Below are 6,772 nucleotides of genomic sequence, written 5' to 3' on the forward strand. Positions count from 1 at the left end.
CACATAGCTATTGGGCTGAGGCTGTGTCTACATCATGAATAGGACTCCTACTACAGCCATACATAATGTAACACCAGACGAGAAGTTTATTACCAGGAAATATGATTTGTCTCACTTGAAATTTTTTGGATGTATTACAGATGTGCATGTGCCAGATGAGTTGCATACCAAGCTGGATCAAAAGGCAAAAAAATGTGTGTTTATTGGGTATTCCCTTTGTTGGGAAAAGGGATATAGATGTTATAATCCTACTACACATGAATTGAGGATAAGCAGGGATGTTGTATTCGATGAGATGAGTAGATGGTATGCTACTGAAAAAGATGTTATTAGGGCTGATGTAAGTGGAAACATGGTTGCACCCAGCAATCATAGTCATTGAGTGGAGCAGGGAGAGTCCACATCCAACGGTTCTGTTAATAGACCATGGAGTGACAGGCTGCATGATAATACCAGTCTTGGAAATGTTATTGATACAATCACATAAAGGCAAAGAGAAAGTGGTTGGGCCCCTTGGTATGCCTGATATTTCTATAGGGCATTCTCGTGTTGTCGCGATAGAGAGTCTAGTAGCTCGGACATGAGCCTTGATGAGGATCTTAGGATTCCAGCAATTAGGACACCTAGTATGAAAAAGGCTATGGAAGCCTTGAACGCAAAAATAGGAAGATCTTACAAGAGTGTTAATGGGATGATTTATGAAGAAGAAAACCAAAAAATTTGTGATGTTTTGGCTTAAGTAGAAAGAGAATGGCTTATGAGAGTGCAACAAGCCTTAATCAAGCCAAGGATGTTGCATAAAAAGAGATTAAGTTGATGAAGCTTATGGTTTAGCACTTAGAGTTTGTGCCCAACCACTAATTCTGATAAAGATGAGCTTCATTAGTGTCAAAGAACACTTTCTTTGGTAATTAAGATCACCATTAGTGTTTAGCAACACTATTAGTGCTTAAGAGCCCATTTTTAGTGTCTAATGACACTTGCATTGGTGATTAGATGTACCATTAGTGTTTAAGAACACTCTTAGTGCTTAAAAGCACTTCATAATGTCAAGAGGCTCCCCTTTGCTAATGGCTACACCCACCAATGGTGTTTAGCAACACCTTTAGTGCTTATAAGCACACTTTGGAATGTTGAACACTTGATGAAGCTTGATGACAATGAGACTTATTCAACACCTCATGGTGTATGCTAACAATTTCAGAGGATCTAGAGCAAAAGCACTTAAGAGATTAAGATTAATTAATCAAAGATTAGTGTAAAAAAACACTATTTTAAAGCTTTTATTGAAGCTTCCATGGCTTCCTCACAGAGCTGCCCTGGTTTTATGCTTCTTGCACGTGCGTCGAGCAAGCATTGGAGCTCATCTCTTGACTGGAGCACCTTGAGACTATGGGCTTCAAAAGCCCTAAGCTTGTGTGGCTTGAACTTTCCCACAGTCTGTGTATTTCTATACGAAATCAGCACTGCAGTGAAAGCATGTGTCGGCCTGCTCAGAGATTAATGACGTGCCTAAGAGAGATGAAATCCAAAAATTGGTTGTACGAACCTGAGCGCCCAGAGGTATTCTTCATCTTTCTAGTTGAAAGCACGCCAAGATATGGCCTCCACAAGCAGCTGGAAGGCCTCCACTAGCTGGGGGTAGATGAGATGCACTCAAAAAACACTTTTTTGACCTAGTCTACACCTTGCAAGCTACCTAGCTCTAGATACCATGTTGAAATTCATGGTGCTTATGCTAGATCAAGATGAGTGGAGGAGAGAGACCCACAAAATACAAGAACAATTCTTGTTTATTAAGTTGCTTATGCATACAACTTGCCCTTTACACACTACATGATGCCTTCTAGCTTCACCTTTAAATAGGTGAGCTAGTGGACCATAAGTCCATTCGCACTGAGGTGAAGTAAGGGACAGGGGAGCACCTTAGTTTCTAGAGGTAATGAACCCACCATAGTCCTCCAAAGAAATACCTCAATCTTAAAGTCCAAATCACACTTCCATAGTTCCTCAAATCTTTTGTCCCACCATGAATCTGATTTCTACAGTTTCCAAAATTGATTGCATTTCTCCAGTAAAAGATGTCTTGTTCTCAGAGCATTCGACATTTACATCACTGACGGGTTTGGTAGTAGCTGGCACTCACATATCGTCGCCCCAGAGATTCTATAGCTGGACCAGTACACACCTACCCACTCAACTTAGCGTGTTCACATTATGGGCAACTTATATATACTCTATTATGTGTGTTGGTCACTTTATCTTCTTTGTAGACCTCTTTTGTTTTGTGAAGAAGAAGAAGATTTTTTAGCCTCTCACCTTGTGTGTTCTCTTCTAGGGTTTGTGTGAGTGTGTGTGTTCTTGAAAGAGCTCAAGCTCCCTTCTCCCTTCTCCCTTGTATCTTTTTATGATATCATAGCCTAGTTCATGCTAAGGACTGAGCAACAAGCAAGAGAAGCACAGGAAGCGGTACGAGGGTAACAGCTTCATCCACTCTTCCCCCTTTGTGTTCGTTACTACATCCTTGTCGGGAGATCTTTGGGAGAAACGCTCTTGAAGATCAAGAGCATTGTGGAATCCCTTACATCATCAATTGGTGTTCTTGTTGATGATGATGACTACGTGGTCTCGGGCCACAATGCAAGGTGTTCAAGACGTCTATTCAAACTCGAGAGAACATTCCCAACTTCACAGATTTTGTGTCAATGCTTATCATTTAAGAGAAGAATTTGGGTGAAGATCAATAGTCTTCACAAAACAAAAATAATTTAGAGGAGCAGGCCTTCTACACATGTTCATGTAGAGGATGAGGTAGAGGTCGTGGACGTGGACGTGGCCAAGGTGGTGGTGAAATAGGTAATCAAAATTATAGTTAGCAGCAGCAACAACAGTCCCAAGATTCACAACAACACACAGGTGGAAGAGGCCAGTTTAGAGGCAGGGGGAGCGAACGAGGTAGAGGTAATTGGCAAAGGAAGCATAATGATACATGAGGCTATTTTTAATATGGTAAGCCTGAACATGTGAGTGCAAGCAGATTGGTATAAGAAGCAGAGTCACATGAGAAATGGAAAAGTGCAGCAAAACAACTATATATCCTCTAGCAAAAATAATGAGGATAATGAGAGTTGTTTGTTATGCAACATGTGGTTAATTCTATGTCTAGAAATGATGCAACAACATATAAGGATGATGTATGGTGTGCTGATTTAGGTGCTTTGAACCACATCACAAGTCATGGTGAGTAGTTCAAGGAAATGAAGAGTCTTGAAAGACTAGGATTTTTTGAAACAGGGAATGACACTGCCCCACCATGTTGGTGATGTGCCATTGTCTATGTAGGATGGTAAGGTGAAGTATCTTCCAGATGTACTTCTAGTTCCGAACATTACAAAGAATCTGGTTTTACTTGGCTAGATAATTGAGTAGGGTTTGTAGGTCCGGATGGCTGTTATATAGAAGACTTTAAAGACAAGTGCAGGTTGGTTGTTGCAAAAGGTAACAGAGTGAGAAGAATGTTTACATTGAATGTAAATATAACTGAAGTGAGTGCTATAATGTTTGCAAATGGTTCATGACTTATTGCATATACATACATTTGGCATAAGAGAATTGAGCATGTAAATATGCAAAGAATGAAGTCTATGTAGACTAAAGAAATTGTGACAAGGCTGCCTAAGTTTAAGGTTGAAAGTATGCAGAAAGTATGTGAAGCATGTCGGTTTGGAAGCAAACAAAGCATTTATTTCCACATGACAGAAATGTGAGTAGGAATGTACTAGATGTTGTCCATTCAAATGTATGGGGTCCTGCGAAGACTATGTCTATGGGAGACTATAGGTACTACGTAACATTCATTGATGACCACAAGAGGAAAGTGTGGGTGTATTTCGTGAAGGAGAAGAGTGAAGTGTTCACTCATTTTAAGACTTTAAGAGTGATGGTGGCTGAAAAACAAACACGAAAGCATGTGAAGTGCCTATGGTCAGATGGAGGGGGAGAATACTTCTCCAATGAGTTTTCTCAATTCTTATGAAAGAATGGCATTCAGAGACAATTTACATGTAGATATACTCCGCAGTAAAATGGAGTTGCTAAGTGAAAAAATAGGCACATTTTGGAGATAGCACGAGCATTGATGGTAGAGAAGAATATGCCACATAGCTATTGGGCTGAGGCTATGTCTACATCATGAATAGGACTCCTATTGCAGCCATACATAATGTAACACTAGACGAGAGGTTTACTACCAGGAAATATGATTTGTCTCACTTGAAATTTTTTGGATGTATTGCATATGTGTATGTGCCAGATGAGTTGCATACCAAGCTGGATCCAAAGGCAAAAAAATGTGTGTTTATTGGGTATTCCCTTTAGGAAAAGGGATATAGATGTTATAATCCTACTACACATGAATTGAGGATAAGCATGGATGTTGTATTCGATGAGATGAGTAGATGGTATGCTGTTGAAAAAGATGTTATTAGGGCTGATGTAAGTGGAAACATGGTTGCACCGAATGCAAGTTAGCGATCATAGTCATTGAGTGGAGCAGGAGAGTCCACATCCAGCGGTTCTGCTAATAGACCATGGAGTGGCAGGCTACATCATAATACCAGTCCTGGAAATGTTGTTGATACATCACATAAAGGCAAAGAGAAAGTGGTTGAGCCCCTTGGTATGCCTGATATTTATATAGGGCATTCTGGAGAGTCTAGTGGCTCGGAGATGAGCCTTGATGTGAGAAGCTTGGGATTCCAGCTATTAGGACACCTAGTATAAAGAAGGCTATGGAAGCCATGAACGCAAAAATAGGAAGATCTGGAAGAGTCAAAAACCTTGTGCAGAGGTTGACTTATGATGGTTATGTGGCCATCACTATACTTATATGTCAAAAGTTGTGTAGATTATAGAACCCACATGTTTTGATGAGGCTATTGGAATTGTGTGTTGTGGGAGAAAGCTATGGATGAGGAGATGGATGCATTGTATGGAAATGAGACTTGGGATTTGGTGCCATTTTCTGAAGGCAAGAAAGCTATTAGTTGTAAGTGGGTGTATAAGGTGAAACATAACAGTGATGGTAGCATAAGTAGGTACAAGGCTAGATTGGTAGCCAAGGAATATGCACAAACACATGGGACTGATTATGAGGATACATTTGTTCCGGTTGAAAAGATGGCAACTGTAAGTGTGAGATCCATACCCCCTCTGTGCATCCCCTCTGCGCATTGGACTCTGGAGTGCTGGCAGCGGAAGTAGCAACCTTGCGCGTAGGGCAGAGCTTCCCACTCGGGGCCTCACCCACAGATGTTCGGACAAGAGACTAATCCGGTGGCTCTTCCAACACCAAACCCAGAAAAAACCTCCCTCGCCTAGAAAACATAGGCGATGCAAAACTTAAATAGACACACCACTTACGCACCCAATATGAAATTGCCTTTTCTTAGACTCAACTATTTCCAAAACAGCACTGCAATAAAACCACAGTGTTTCTATCATAATCCTCAGTATTCCAGTTCCACGTCCAAATTCTAATCATTCCTTCCTCAACGTACCTATGGCATTATTGGCAACCAGAACGCTCACCACCTGCTCACTTAAAAAGATGCACGGGAGAAGAGAGCTTGAGCTCTTGCAAGCACACACACACTCACAAAACCCTAAAAGAGAACACACAAGGTGAGAGGCTGAAAATCTTCTTCTTCTTCACACAACACTCAACACACCATATACAAAGATAAGAGTACCCGCATATGAAAAGGTGTACTCAACCAAATACATACTAGGGTTCTCTATAGTGTGAACCCAACTAAATGAGCTGGCGTTATAACTATGCCAGTCTCTAGAATGACTGTTACACAGCAGGCGGGTCATCAGCACCGCCTCACTAGATGAGCTCGATATCTCAACACTCCCCCTCGAGCTCAACTCCATCTCATGTACACCAAGTGAAGCCCTGAATCTGCGGAGCTTCTCTGTACCCAATGCTTTGGTGAAGATGTTAGAGACCTGATCCTGTGTGCTGACATAAACAAGGTCAACGTCTCCTGCCAAAACTTTCTCTCTGACAAAATGGTTGTGGACCTCTATATGCTTCGTACGAGCATGCAAAACTGGGTTCCTGGCTAACTGTATATTGCTAATGTTGTCACAGAAAATGACAACTTGTCTATCCACTGATAGACCCAAATCTGCAACAAGTAGCTTTCTCAACGAAGCTACCTCACATGCTGCCATAGCAGCACCTCTGTACTCGGCCTCTGTACTGGATAGAGCAACCGTAGGCTGCTTCTTGCTGCTCCAAGTCACAGCAGCACTCCCCAAAGAAAACATGAAGCCACTAGTAGATCTTCTATCTAAGATACTACCAGCCCAATCAGCATCTGCGTACCCATGTACACATATCTATGTCCTAGTTTCATAAAATAGTCCACAATGCAAAGTAGACCTCACATACCTCAGTATGCGTCTCAATGCATACCTATGTACACATATCTATGTCCCAGTTTCATAAAATAGTCCACAATGCAAAGTAGACCTCACATATCTTCTATCTAAGATACTACCAGCCCAATCAGCATCTGCGTACCCATGTACACATATCTATGTCCCAGTTTCATAAAATAGTCCACAATGCAAAGTAGACCTCACATACCTCAGTATGCGTCTCAATGCATACCTCACATACCTCAATATGCGTCTCAATGCAAAGTAGACCTCACATACCTCAGTATGCGTCTCAATGCATCCAAATGCGGCTTCCGAGGAA

The sequence above is a fragment of the Cibotium barometz genome, chromosome 56 (genome assembly GCF_041138505.1).
Source record: "Cibotium barometz isolate CiBa-2024 chromosome 56, ASM4113850v1, whole genome shotgun sequence".
NCBI lineage: Eukaryota > Viridiplantae > Streptophyta > Polypodiopsida > Cyatheales > Cibotiaceae > Cibotium > Cibotium barometz.